The 15,413-nt window shown below is 43.3% G+C and overlaps 1 long non-coding RNA gene across 1 annotated transcript; it reads right to left on the minus strand.

Annotated features, from left to right (window-relative positions):
- Window positions 1-7,735: 7,735 nt before the first annotated feature.
- Window positions 7,736-10,504, minus strand: LOC130178371 (uncharacterized). Its single transcript, XR_008829152.1, has 2 exons — window positions 10,191-10,504; window positions 7,736-8,272 (listed from the first exon to the last, which is right to left on the minus strand). It is a non-coding gene; the product is annotated as an uncharacterized LOC130178371 (long non-coding RNA).
- Window positions 10,505-15,413: the final 4,909 nt, after the last annotated feature.

Below are 15,413 nucleotides of genomic sequence, written 5' to 3' on the forward strand. Positions count from 1 at the left end.
GCTGACTGTCTCTCTTTCTGCCCCCCTTTTATTTGTGTCCTTTTCTCAGTATCCTCCGTCTTCTTAAGTCTTCTCCTCGCTCTTTCTCCGTCCTCTATTCTCTCGCCGGCTTTACAGCTCTCCTCTCCGCTTGCTCTCTTCTTCTTCCCCTCTTCTCCTCTGCGACCTCTCACCCTCTGTTTTCCCCTTGCCTTTCTCTCTCCCCTTTTCTCTTTTCGCAGCCCCTTTTCTCCTTCACTCTGGGTGTCGGGGTCTTTGTGGAGGCTCTCAGCCCCCGGTGGGACATCCAGCAGGAGAAAGGAGCTGGAAAACAAACTGCAGGGCTGAGGGAGGGAGGGAGGGAGGGAGGGGAGGGAAGAAGGATGGAAGAGTCTAATGTAAAGGCTATTTTTTACAAAACCTTTTATTTTGAAGCATATTTTCGTACCATTTCCTGCACGTTGCTTATTATAACTTCCTTTTTTCTTCTTCCTTCTTTTCTTTTCTTCTTGATAATTGACATTTTCAATACTATATTTTTGTTCCTGTGCTCACAAGAACACCCGACGTAGCCAGGAAGAGTCCACGTGTCATGCGGGACCCGCGTCTTTGCACCCACATGGACACCGCACCGTGAAACCACTTCCTGTAGACGCCATTTACCACGAAAACGGCCCGACATGTTTGCAGGAGAAACGCCAGGAGAGCACACGTCCGGTTTTATTCTTGTCATATAATGAAAAATATACAAAAACAGCCAAGTGTCAGGAGGAATGATCAATACTTTCATGTTTGCATTTATTTTTTATAAATGTAACCATGATCAATCTTAAAGGTCCCACTCCTCCCGTGTTTTATTTTGAAGTGTTGATCCATGAGAAGATGTGTTTGTGGTCTAAAGGGTTTTTACATCTCCTCTCTCAGGCTTCTCCCTGGAGCTCCGGAAAACAACAGGTCTCTTCTGATTGGCTCGTTTCACTCCGACAAAATGGACTCCCATAAAACGGGAGAGTTATATTTGCGATTGAGTACATTCCTCCAAAGTTACAGAAATCAGTCCATCTTCCATCCTGTCGTTCTTTCTCCCAAACCCCCCCGAACTCTGTTTTCAGCCCATTTCTCTCTCTGCATGGGCTCATTGGGCCCTGATTGGAGAGTGTGTGTGTGTGTGTGTGTGTGTGTGTGTGTGTGTGTGTGTGTGTGTGTGTGTGTTTCTGTCTCTAATGGTGATAGGGGGTAGTGTGTGTGAAGTGAAGTGTGTCTGTGTTGGGACGTGATTTCACACCCAGCAGCCTTATAGTCTCATCAACCACCATATCGGCCAAATGGCTTGTGTGAGTTGAGGACATTGTCTGGTTGGTGTGTGTGTGTGTGTGTGTTTCTAAATGTGTGTGTGAGTTTGTGTGTGTATGTGTGTCTAAATGTGTGTGTGAGTTTGTGGCTCACATTACCATTCATGGTGCTTTGTTGAATGCATCCCATGTTTGTATGTGTTTCTGATTATTTGTGTGTGTGTGTGTGTGTGTGTGTGTGTGTGTGTCACTCCCTAATTTGCATGTTCAAACAGGATTAAGTGTACCGAGAGAATCTGCAATAAACAGTTCTCTGACAGGAGATAAACAGCAGATTAGCATTGCAGCTCAGGTGACGACCAGAGGAGGAGACGTCGTCTCTGCGTCTCACCACAGTGAATCTTCTGTGTCAAGTTGCTGAGGATCCTTCAGCTGCTGAAGTCGTCGTCGTCGTCGTCGGAGCTGAAGTGAGTCTCAGCAGCAGCAGCAGCAGATGAACCACGTGGAGACCGCTTGTCAACTTGAGCTACAGTTTTCTTATTCCTCTGACGCCGGTCGAGTCGGTCGGATGAAAGAATCTAAAAATACGAACGTGTTTTCTTGACTTTCTCTTTTGTGTTGTGCGTGTGTCCTGTTTTGTTTCTGTAGTACTCACCACTGTCTCCAGCTCGTCATCAGCCACACCTGTTGCCGATCACTCACCTGCCCAACTTTATGTATGACACCTGGATGATAGATCCTCTTTTCCTAACCATAAAAACAAAACAAACAGGATTGAAATATTGAAATAAGAAAAATACAAACACAGGAAGTTGAGCCAATGAAATAATAATTCAATAGAAATAAGGAACTGAGCAAGAAATCATAATAAACTATATTCAGACAGAAGTATGACGAGTGTTCTGGCGTAGGCGCTTATGTATTGATGATGATATGGTAGAAATTCAATATACTTGTTCTCCATGACGACTCCTGACTGGACGGATCTGAAAGAGAAATAAATCTATATTTATGGATTAGACTTCAGACGATCGGACAAGGATGAAACTACAACGGTGCGTCGCTTTAATGTTGCGGCGGCAGGGAATTGTGGGACGGCATTTGTCCTTTCCTTTCCTAAAGGAAGCTCCAGTGTTTCCTCTACGCTCAAGGACACAAGATAGGAAGCACTGAAGCTCCTTTCCTTAATCATTTAGAGAATTCAATCAGCTCTGATCATGGCCGCCGCTCAGATGCCTCCAGGTCATTTCACTCACTTTGAACCTTCATGAGCCCGTGTCCCGGTTCAGGGGCAGACCTGAAGACCTGTTCCCTCGCTGTGGTGCGACCACGCCGTCTCCTTTCGAAAGGCTCCTTCATATGTGGCCTCGACCTATCCCGAGATTCCCTGCGTGTCCCGGTGATGAAAGCAGAGACGCGCCAACAGAGAGCCTGAGGATTACACTTTTAAATGCAAGTGGTTTCTGTAATACACATGTGCATCGACCCCGACGACATCATAGGTGGTTCATTTTTTTTTGTATGTATTAACCCAAACCGCATGTAGATGACCTCTCAGGGCGGGACGGTCTCTGAACGTCTCTGCAGCACGTAGGTGATGTGGGTTTCTACAGACGGACAAAGAGCACTTATAAACAAAGAGTAATTAACCAATCAGAGCTGTGAAATGCATTTTCTCTGTTTGGTCATCTGGCAAATGAAATCTGACAAGCAGTGAAATTGCATGTGTGTGTGTGTGTGTGTGTGTGTGTGTGTGTGTGTGTGTGTGTGTGTGCAAACAGACACATGGGTAGTTGCCTCTGCTTGCACGAGGGGGCCGTGTGCACATGTATGCAAATGCTTCGCTGGATGACGGACCGTCTTTCCCCGGTGTTTAAAGTTCGCCGAAGACGTCCTCCTTCCCGCAGTGGGGAAACACATAGATTTAAAAAAAAATAGATAAATAATAAAGTATAGCAATAGAGTTTCCACAAATAGGAATTAAAATATGTCAAAGAAATAGCAGCAGATCAGGAATCATTTCTCTCACACGTCCTCGGATGTTTGAGCTTAAAGGGCAACGACACATTTTACTTCGGTGAGTCGAACATGTTTCTTGCTTGAGTGGAGTTTTTCTACGTGTCAGTAACTTTGTGGATCCTTCCAACGTTTTTATTTTTTAATTCCTTGCATTGATTGATTTTTTTTTTTTTTTTTTTAGCCACATGGGGGAAGCAGAAGGAGCCGCAAACACAACACCGAACACATTATTACCTAATAAAGTTTTTATGGCAAAGCAGTGGCTCATTTAATCAACAAGCTGGTGCCGAGCAGCTTTAGTATTTATTCGGAGTTATGTCTGTGGTAAGTTGATGAGTATCCAAGAAAAGTAAATAAAAGACCAATATTCATTTATTACCTCTGCCAAGGAAGTTCTGTTCTCACCAGTGTCCGTTTGTTTGATTGTTTATTCCTTCGTCAGCAGGATGATGCAAAAAGAACCGCTGGACACCGAATGGGGGGGGGGGGGGGGGGGGGGGGGGACGTGAGCCGGGGACGAACTCTTTAAACGTTGGTGTGGATCTAGTTAAAGGGGCGGATGTGTAGGATCATCTGAGCTGTCAGTGAGCGACCCCCCCGTCTCCTCTCCTAGACTTTATGTTCATTTACTGCTCAACTCTTCTCATTAAGTCGTGGTGGCGACGTAATTACCGGCTGGATTATTTCCAGAGGAAACTTTTTATTTTTATTTTTTGAGTGACAGCAGCAGAGACACACGACGGTTCCCAGCAGACGCATCCAGAGTCCGGTCTGTGAAAACACTTGGGTTAAGGTTCGGGGAAAGATCTTCAGCGTGATGTGTCTGAGGTCACTGTGAACCTTTTCTGTATTACACCAGACCAGGATCTTTCCGTGACAGCCTGAACAAAACTTTAATAATGCCAAAGTCACTACAAATCATTGTTGTGCTGCAGAGTCGGATAGTTTGGCAGAAAACAAAAACTTTATGAATATTTTACTGATGCATTCAGTGTCAATATATTTCTGACTTGCCAAATACACAAAACATATTCATATTACGTTAAAAGAACATTTAAAATACACAGTCATGTTTCCCTCAGTAGACTAAATATCATCATATAAAAAGCTGTACTCTGCTTTAGTTCTCAGACTTACTTTTGAGAAGGAGCAGGCAGGACGGACTGAAGTGATTCGAGCTCGTAGGACACAGCTCACGTTTCACAGGTTGTGGAGCACATCATGTATCATCGCCTCACCTCTTCAGGTGGACTGACCTGAAATCTGGTACAAACATTCATGGATGAACTGTCACAACTTTCATGACTTTAAAATGCTTTAAAGTGAATTGTTTGAAGTCATTTGACTAAAGTATGGATGACCAAAGCACGACTAATATGTCAAGCAAGTAGACGGAATAGTTGACGGTTTCCTTTGAGAAACCAGCGTTGGACGACCGATCGACTGAAACTCACACTTGAATTAATGGATCTGTTTCCTCCGTCCACGCTGGAGTTCTGCTACCTGATCCGAGTCTGGATCCATGGAAATGAAATCAGTTACGTTCATCAGGAGTACATCCCAGTCTCACTGCATCAACACACTAACGCTAGGAGGAGTATTAATGTTGATTTTATATATTACACTTACTGTAAATCAGATTAGAGGCCACTTGTTTGCCGACTGTGAGAAAGGAAGCTGTTCACGGAACAGAAGTCTGGCGTTTGTATTTCTATGCTGCAGCAGAATAAAAAGTGTCTCTTTTATAATCGCAGGAATGATTCAAGGTTTTCCATGATGTGATACGCTGACCTCTCTCAGTCTCCGGCTCAAGGTTTCTCACTCTGTCTTTTGTAGAGACTTGGTTTTCATTGAGACTTTTGTTTTCACATGTTCTGCCTGTTGAATTTCTCTGAGGGTCGTTCGCCGCCGCCGTCGTCACTTCTGTGAAGATGAAGATATCACATCTTTCATATTTGTTGCTGAGGTTTGATTAAAGAAAAAAAGGAGAGTTCCAGCGATGTCGTAATTCTCCGAATGAAAAGAAATGTATTTGATATAATTAATCACGAGTGGTGAGAATACATTTCTGTCACATCACATGAATATGATGCACACACAAATATACGTACATATATAAACAATGCTCTGACGCAGCGTGCTGCTGGCTGATGAATACCTGTGACCAGCTACACAGTCATGTGACCCTGGGCTGAATCACATTGACGACAGAAGCCAGATGTTAGCGGCAGTAGCAGGTTTTATGTCTGGTATAAAGGGGGTTAAGACTGTGAAGACTCACTCGTAAAAAGTTTTCTTAAAAGTCAAAAAACACAAATACTAACATTTTTTGTACTTGTAATTTCTAATCCTACACCTTCCTAAATTTATACTAATCCCACTTTTTATTCTTCACCTTATTCCTGTAAGTAAACCCAGAAACCCTGAGCTATAGTAATCCCCTGTAGAAGGCGTTGGCAGAGCGCCCGCACTTTGCTTACACATTAATATCAGTACACAGACTAATCTTTATGTTGTTTCCTTTCCCTCCATCAGCTTCCCTCTGCATGTGCTTCATGAGTACGACCTCACCTGGTTGGTAAAGACCTGGCTGACATCTCCATCATCATCATCTCCATCATCATCGTCACCAAGAGCTGGATTCACTGACCTTGTTTCTATACACTTCATCCTCTTTTTCAGGTGCGTCACCATCCGCCTTTCTGTTGTTCTTGTCTTCACTGGGTTGAGCGGCGTCGGTGTCACTACACCTTCCTCTTCTCTGGTGTGTCTCACCCTCACGGTCGACCTCTCTGTTTTTCCAAACACTTCAACCAGCAGTTCGTCACCGAAACTGCACTGAGGTGTCTGGTGTCGGTGATGATGCAACACCTCGTCTTCTTTTTATGATTTCTTAGCATCAACACTTGCCTTTCTCTTTCCCCTCTGGATCCTGAAATCCTCCTCTAGCTCCTTACTATTTACCATTTATACAGGCATCTTTCCATCATCACCAGCCCTCCTCTTCCTCACAAAGACACCATCCTGCATGTTGTTGCAGGGGTCAGTGGAGTGGACGAAGTTCCCTCTAACCTGATGCGATGAAGATGAAGATGCGATCGAAGCTAAATTGGAGTTAGGTTGCATAAATAACCATGAAGGGTGCAAAGTCCACCATAATATGAAACACAAAGTGTTGATATGCTTTATGAAAAACTTATAAAGGAACAAAAACACAGTGTTTAACAAGCCCTTATGTATTTTTTCCACTTTCCACAAAGCAGAGCAGTACAAGAAGCCAAGCTAGCTCCTGATGCTAGCTACTGAAAGCTAACTCTTGAAAGCTAGCTCCTGAAAGTATCTCCTGATGCTAGCATCTGAAGGCTAACTCCTGAAAGCTAGCTCCTGAAAGTATCTCCTGATGCTAGCATCTGAAGGCTAACTCCTGAAAGCTAGCCTGCCACTGCCTTCGTCTGTCAGTCCATCTGCCCCTCTAGAGACTCCTGTTCCTGGGGGACAGTTTGTTTTTACCACAACTCAACAGTACAACACAAAGCGACCACAATGCTACTTAACGAGCCTTTTGCTAGTTAGCATTCAAAGTCAGAAGTTGACCAGGTCAAACTCTGCACCTGGCAGGTAACAACTGTCCAGACTTAAGTCCTAAAAATCAGACATGTTTACATCAAGATTAGTGAGAGTTATTATATTAATAATAATTCAGAGATTGCATATGCATTTGCTTTTGTTCCCAGCCAGCATCTATTCAATAAAGACAATTTCATAATTTTATTCAACTGTGTCTTGTAGCACTGTAGCAATACCTCAGAGAAACCTCTAATAGAATTTCAAAAGGATCAATTTACAGGTCGTGAGCTGTGCTGTATTGATTTTTTGTTAGCCCACACAAACAGCATTTTTATTTAGAGATTAGCTGAACGCAGGATCTCTGAAACACGTACATGCACACACACACACATACACACACACACGCTGCTCGAACATGATCATGTGCTCATATTTCATTACTCATTTTTCTACGATTTCCTAATCCCTCTGCATTGTTGAGTGTGTGAATGACAGACAAATGTGCATAGATCCATCTTCAGACACAGACATTTATGGTGTTTATAGGTTTATGTGCTTGTGTGTGCGTTCGCCCACATTTAGCGTATATTAAGGAGAGGTTTGTTTGTGTGTTTGTGTGTAAGTGTGTTTTCCCGTGCTGTTGTTCTAGATATTAGAATGAAATGAAGTGTGAAATAAGCTCCTCGGTCTCTGGAGTGCAGCTGTGGGAAATCCCCCCCCCCCCACCTCAACACATCACACGTTTATCCCTCCATCTACACAGCCTCCCCACCTTGCCCATTAGGCCTCCACGAAAGCTAACATTTGCTAGTGACAAGGTGGACATGCCACCATGGACAAGCTGCTGATGAAAACACACACTGAGGAAAACGTGGGGGTATTATTGCTAACATACACTAGAACAGTTTTTATTGAAATTGAAGCAGTTCAAGTTCAGTGAATAACATTTAAAGCTACAAAGACAAGTAGGTAAAAAAAAAAGTTTAGGTCACCAAAAATCATATTAATTTAATAGAAAACTGGTCTTTTTCAGGGATGAGCAAAGAGATTAATGTACAGCTTTCCTGCAACGACGAGAGTAAATGAAGCCTTGAAAGTTGATGCAAACAGTTCCTGCAGGTTGATGACTTATAAACCCTCCGTCTGTATAAAAGGCAGTGTTGGAACAGACTGTTACTACACCCACTCAGGCATTATTAGGACAGTACTGTACTGCAGGAAGTAGTACTGTGTATTGTCATCAGAATAGTGAGGAAAAAGGCAAATAATAAAGACGGATTGGTTGGTCAGAGGTTCATCCTACAGCAAGATAATGACCCAAAACATTAGAAGAGCAGAACCAGACGGTGGCTTCACATGATGAAAGAGCAGCACCGTCTCCAGGCCTGAACCCCATGGAGCTGGTTTGGGATGAACTGGACAGAAAGTGAAAGCAAAGTAAAACTATAAGTGCAACACATCTGTGAGAATTTGTGCAACAGTGTCGAGACAAACTTTATATTATATCTAATAGCGTATATAACATCATTTTCCTTCAACTGTAGAACAAGTTTTAACCAACTGCCCAGAAAACCAGTAAAAGAAAAAAGCCAATTAATGTGTTTCCATCTGCTGTTGTTATGTGAATATGAGGAGTTGAGCTGGTGGCACGAACAGTTCTGCTCAAACACCGAATGGTAGAAAACAATGTGGAAAACATGATGGAAATGTGGCGTTTTGTATTTGTTAATTTGAGAAGGTTACCGTCTCCTCAAAGCTCCTCACAGGTCTGATGTTTCTCTTCAGTGGAGTGGAAGCTTTCGAGGACGTTAGACACATGCTTCTCGACATGTTTTATTCACTGAGTCTGTTTCCATGACGATGTGTCGCAATTTTGTTGTTATTTCTACACCAACTTTTCAATCTCATTTACAGTTGAGTTTGAGTTTTGCATTTCCACTCAGGCTTTTTTTGTTGTACTAATTGAAGATGTTTATTAAACTAGGCGGATGGAAGTTCACCTATCGTTGCACTAAAACTGTATTTTAATGCTACATGAATGAGGCCGTTGTCATGATCCAATGTTGTCTACATGTAGTCTTCTGTAAACAGAGCAGATTGGTCACTGTTTGTGATTGTGCTGTTATAGTTCAGACTGATTATATCAACAGTAGTTACTGATTAAACAACATCACTATCAATAAAGGCTAATGACACACAGTAGCTACATACTGTAGCTCCATGAGCCTCAGCAGTGGTAGTGCAGATGTGTTTTTAACCTCGGGGTAATGCTAATGTTGCTATATAGCTAATGTTAACATCTGTTTACTTATCAGTCCACAGCTGTCTCCAGAGGTGGAAAGCAACACCAATGTTAACTCTATGCCCCTATCTGTCCCTATCATATCTACTGAAGTTAGCATGCTAACCAGCTAGCGACTCACTGTAGCCTCCAGTCTGCCCTGAGGACGTGGCGCTGCTCAGAGGGCGGATTAAAACCTCTTGTATTTATAAAAACAATGATGGCCGAAGCTCTTGTCAAGCGACGATCACCGGCACCTGCTCCCGGCAAGAAACCCACGTACGGCTGCAGAGAAATCCTACAAATAGCTCCTTTAATATCAGTGTCATCTGATTTGGCTTTAAACATGGACGCAACTGTTTCTTGCCATATCGCCACTGAGAGACCAAAAACTTTTACTTTTGTGGAACTTGCTTTGGATAAAAGTGCCAAATGAGAAACGACTATTTTTCACAACTGTTTTATTCTCATTTATCTCTATTTTAAGTGCTGCCAAACTACGTTTCGTTGTGTCCTGATATGCAAAGACAATAAAGTATCTATCTATCCATCTGAAAGAATACTCCAATATCGACTACCAACATCAGAGTGGGTAAGAAGAGGAGGGGGTGTGGCAGTAAAAGTACACAATCGTGGGCACTTCCACCCCAGATTGCAATTTCCACTCCCTATGTGGTAATGTGTGCAGTGGGTTCCATTTTTAATCCCCAACCGAGCCCCTGAGGGCCGGTCCTCCAACCCAACAGTGGATATCCATTAGTTAAAACCTCCAGAGGAACGTCGTGGCCTCACCTTGCCCCAAGGCTCTGCTCCAGTTTTCATTTATTGGCAGAGGACAGACAAAGACACTTGTCAGCACCCACATTCACCCAAGCACACACACACACACACACACACACACACACACACACACAGTCTCACAAGTGGGTGGGAGGTAATGTGCTGTGTTTGTAATAAAATCCTGAACCAAGGAAAAAAAGAAAAAACACTGCCTCACTCTCGCTTCCTAAATAATAATAATATCCATGATGCTGCAGGGAAAAAAACGTTACCTGCCAATGAGCCCACACCTGCCACATCCTTGTTCAAGCCACTGCATCACACTCCTGATCAGAATGTGGATTCATGCCAACGAACACGCTGCAGATGGGAGGTGACAGGGCTGCAAATTATTCATTTCCACTCTGATGCGCAGTATCTAAAGTCAGTCTGCCGCTGATAAATTTATAAACATCAGACACAACAAATTTTTAAAATCCCGGTGACTCACACTTTTCTCCCGTGTCTTTGTTTCCTCTCCTCCTTTGAACCCCCCCCACCACCTCTCCTCCTCCTCCTCCTCCTCCTCTCCAGCTGTTAAACCAATTAAATGCTCACAGAGGGTTGACTGCCCACTCTCCTGTTGAGAAAAATACATGCAATAAAAGCCTTCTCTGCGCAGAGCCATTGTGCACCGGCAAGGCCGCCATCTTTAATTATGGCCTACACCCCCACCCTTCTTCTCGGTGAATAGAAGTGGGCTGTAGGTACAGACAGCCACTGGCGCTGGATCAGGTTTTTGTGTTTTGTGTGGAGCGAGTGGTTAAAAGGAGGTGAACTGGTGGAGGGTGCTGATCCTGGACCTGTGGTGAATAGCTGGTCTCAGGATGGAAACTTGGATATTAGAGTGTTTCAAGAAAGAGAGAAAAGAAGAGAGGAGAGTGTATTTATACAGGTGTAATACATCCATACATATATATTTATATATATATATATATAAATGCAGTCTGCTTATCCTTAATCCAGCCAATAAAACTGAATTAGAAAAGAGGATTTTGGGAAAACAGGAGTGATACAGTGTGTGTGTGTGTGTGTGTGTGTGTGTGTGTGTGTGTGTGTGTGTGTGGGAGTGTGTGGGAGTGAAAGAGAGAGGATGGATGTAAGAGACTGAGAGAGGAGAGACAAGGTTGTTAACTGTCAGTTTTATGGCCTGGCGGGAAAAGAAAAAGAAAGAAAGATCAAGAAAGGGCGTTAGTAAAAGCTTACAGCTGAAGCGAGAAACCTTCAGGAAAAAAAAGAAGAGATGTGGAGGAGGAGGAGGGAGGGAGGGAGGGAGGGAGGGAGGGGGTTAAAAGAACGATAATATCAGAAAGAGAAAGGGAAATGGGGGCGTAGAGAGGCCCGTGCCCCTCCCAGTGCCCTGTGCCTTGCGGGGGGACCCAGGGCAGGTCTGGGGAATGTGAGGCATGAAGGAGGGGGGGGGACAAAGCCGACTACTGTCCCCCAGAGAGAGGCCTTGTTCTGGGCCAAGAGGGGTACAAGAAGTCAGTCGCTGCGTGTATGAATGGAGGGATGGATGGATGGATGGATGCTCGCCTTGCAGGCTGGACGACCCGCTTGCCCACAGAGAAGGCATGTAAGGGAACCGGGGCAGGTCTGGGGAATGCAAAGCATGATACGGGAACAAAGCCGACTACTGTCCCCCCCGGAGAGAGGCCCTGTCCTGGGCTGCAGGGCACGAGGAACCAGCCTGTCCTCCCTGGATGGAGGGATGGAGGGATGAATAGATGATTGGCTACTGACAAGAAAGTAGTAAAATAGTTTGAGTCAACACCACGTACACACTTTCAGAGTATGTACATGTATTATTATATTTACTATTATATTATTATTATATTTCTTTATAAGCAATAAAACTTTGTAAAGTTACCTGACGGTCACCTGCAACTATTAACTCCAGTGGATGATAAATAAAGTCAGATTCACTCACTCAGACTTTTAATCACATTATTAATTAATATTTTCGGCTCATCACATTAATAACTCAGAGGAGTCAGGACTTCTGACTTCTTCACCTTTAACTGTAACTCACCCGTCACTGACCAGCCATTCATCATTATTAGTATTAATTAGAAAATTACATGCCGGTCATCAATCATCAGCCAAATAAATATGTCAGCGCTGAATGTAAAGGTATTTTTTAATAATAATCATTGAATGAATCATCTCACTTATTTCACTGAATGTGAGCTCATTGTTTTGGTTTTAGAAATAATGACAACTTCCTGTTTTCTACGTAAAATACAAAGTTAAGTGTTAACACAGTTAATTCATGTTGAAACAAAGAGGGTGTCATCTCTTCTACTTTCTTTTCTCACCTCCTCATTTCATCATTTTCATCCGTGTTTTCTGTCTAATCTCTAATATAATTCAGAACAACGTTACTGTGTGTCGTCTACACTTTTTATATCATTATTATTTTGTAGTATTTCGTCTTCAGTCACCGAACATACCGTCATAAATACAGTCTCTGTGTCGAGTTCAATGATCGCTCTATACTGACTGCAGAGGGGGAGGAGCCAGTTCATTGGGATATATATATATATAGATATATATATATCATTAAATGCAGCTCTATGGTAAAGAACAGTGGGTTGGCAGTAAAGGTGGTGGTGGTGGGGGGTTTCCAGAATAAAGGACTGTACTGTCAAGATGCTGGCACAACTGTGCTATTCAGTCATTTATACATTATTCAACCTTACACTGACTCGTACATTCACCCAGGCTTTCAGTCATGCGTTGAGTTCTGCATTCACCCTTCACACAGTACGGCCCCTGCATTAATCTGTACACAGTCTGTCACAGCTGGGACGGAGACGGAGGCGGAGGCAAGAAGTTAGACGGCGTCTCTGCAGTGAAAAGGATCGGCACTTTAAAACAGAATAAAATCGTGGATTTCACCACATGTATCTTTGAGTTATTTAATAAAAAGCAGATTTCTACGTTGTTGTTGGTCCGTGAGTATTGACACATTCAGCGGCGTTCACACTCCCACAGAAGAGTATTACACAAAGCATCTAAGGCTAAAAGCAGCTGAAGTTAAAAGCATTGAAAAGTTTCCCATTCAGAGAATTTAATCTAAGTTTTTATAGTAAAATTAAACTGAGAATGCACTACTTTAGTAAACTTCACCTAATCCTTTATTATTTCATTTGTATTCGTTAATTTCTCAGTTTCAAACGCAGACATGCAGCATTATGGCTTCACACCCACAATGTTATAAAACCAACACTGTGAAGCACAAGGATAAAATGTGTGTTGATTCCCCAGCAGAGGGATTTTGTTCTGATGTCAGGATTCAGCGGTGGCGTTCTGTGACGTCCGCTTCACGCAGCCGGGTGTGCAGAGGTCAGACGGTGAGCAGAGTTTAAACTTGACGCAGAACCATGTTTGGAGTATTTTGTGTACAACTAAGTGCAATACTATGAACGCCCTTCAAGAGGGACTATCTGAAAGTGTGCGGCACCATCCCCACGTCACCCTCGGCAGCAGAACAACGAAACGCGTCAAATGTATTGAACGTAAGTAGATTTAGTGCTGAGATAAAAGTCAATGTTAGTTTAAGTCAACTTATAAAAAAGTGCCTTTAACTGCTGAGTCATTTACTCCAAAGTTTTTATTTTCCAAACTACATTCTAGTCTCTTCTTTTCTTCCATGATAACGGCGTTGACGTCATCTCATCATCGTCTTGTACGAACATATTTCGTCATATCACTGCATCTCCAAGAACTAACGCTTTACAAGGAGATGGAAAAAACATTTATAAATCTATAAACTGCGCTCAGATCGACGTGCGCCGACACGAGCTGAGAGAGGGATCTGGAAGAAATGCTTTGGCCAACACAAATCAGACGGTGGGAATAAATATATATATTTGAGAAGGAGTTATTAGTGATAGAACAAACCTCCAGCGAACAACAGGAGCACACGGAGAGAGAAGCAGGGAGCTGTTGGCTGAAAACACAGGGACACTAAATGGAGCTGCGAGGTTTTCTTCTCCATCCAGTTGGACCGACCACCTTTCACCAAGACGGGGAATCTTCAAGCAAATTGCCAGTGTTACCATGGTTATTACAGGTAATTCCAGGTTATTCACGCCTAACGTGCCAATCACACTGTGGTATGTCACCCCTTCATTATCCTACCCCGAGTCTTCTCTCTCTCTCTCTCTCTCTCTCTCTCTCGCTGTTCCTGGTTTTTATTATTGTCTCAATTCCCCACTCGTCCCCACCGAATCGCTTTTCTTCCCGTCGACGCGTGTCTCGATATCCAGCGCATTCTCCAAAGCACTGTGATTGAAATTGGACCTGTGGGGATGATAGAGTTACTTCTGTGATGGCAAATAGAAAGTCAGGCTTTTCTTCCCTTTAAAAGAAATCTTTTCTGGGTCTGTGAGGTGAGGCTGATTCGACAGGATGTGATTATGCATCCTGCAAAGTGACATGAGCAGAAAGTCATGTTACACGTTGAAACAAAAGATAAAAGTTACGCCGTTTTCAGCTGCGGGAACGAGCATGAAGTCAGACCACCAGGTGTCATTAATTACTGCGGACAATTAGCAAAGTCTTTTTGATTTTCTACTCTATTATGCAGGTACTTTGGGTTTTTCTCCCGCTGACTCTTTGTCCGCCTTTTGCCAACGCCACATGAGAAGTGAGACTTTTGTGTTTAAATGAAATGTCAGGACTTTGATCCGACAACCACACACACGTTTAAAAACACACAAACTCCCGTCCACGTGCAAAGACAAGTGGAGAATAACCCCAGCTGACCCCACTCGTGTGCGTCACACGTTTGTTACGACGCATGCTTTTCAGTTTCATGTTTGTCAGAGTTCAAAATTAAAGTAAAACCAGGCGACTGAAAGAGAAAAGACGGGAGTTAAACCAACCACAGGGCGCCAAACCAAACGTGGGCTTTCTAATATTATAACAGATAAGTTCAGTTTCAGGTCCAACAGATGTCAGACGAGCTGAACTCATGAACCACTTCCACATATTTACCACCGACTGACAATGAGACACTCCAGTGACTCACTACACTGTCTGCAACTTCTCCAGCTTTCAGCTCTACACCTTGATTAACAGGAGGGAAACGTTAAGAGTTAAATATGTTAATTGAATAAATATGTGTCACTGCGAGAGGAGAATACACCCTCGCTCCTCATCGCCACGTGTGATCAATAATCAGTAAGATGATAAATCACATCGCCGGGTAGTTCAGTTTTCTTTGCAAACGGTTTCTTGACAAGTTGTGAAAGTGGCAACGCCATGGAAACGGCGCTCACTCGTTAGTAGCAGTTGGTTTTCACGAGGGAACGCGGGTTCGTGTTGTGGCCCGGGCTTCAAGTGCGCTTGACGGTGCAGATTGCAAAACAGAGAGAGAGAAACACAACACGGAGACGATAACAAGCCGTTCTCTCTCTCTCTCCACTTTCTGGCTGCCGTGATGGAGA

The sequence above is a fragment of the Seriola aureovittata genome, chromosome 12, assembly GCF_021018895.1.
Source record: "Seriola aureovittata isolate HTS-2021-v1 ecotype China chromosome 12, ASM2101889v1, whole genome shotgun sequence".
Classification (NCBI taxonomy): Eukaryota; Metazoa; Chordata; class Actinopteri; order Carangiformes; family Carangidae; genus Seriola; species Seriola aureovittata.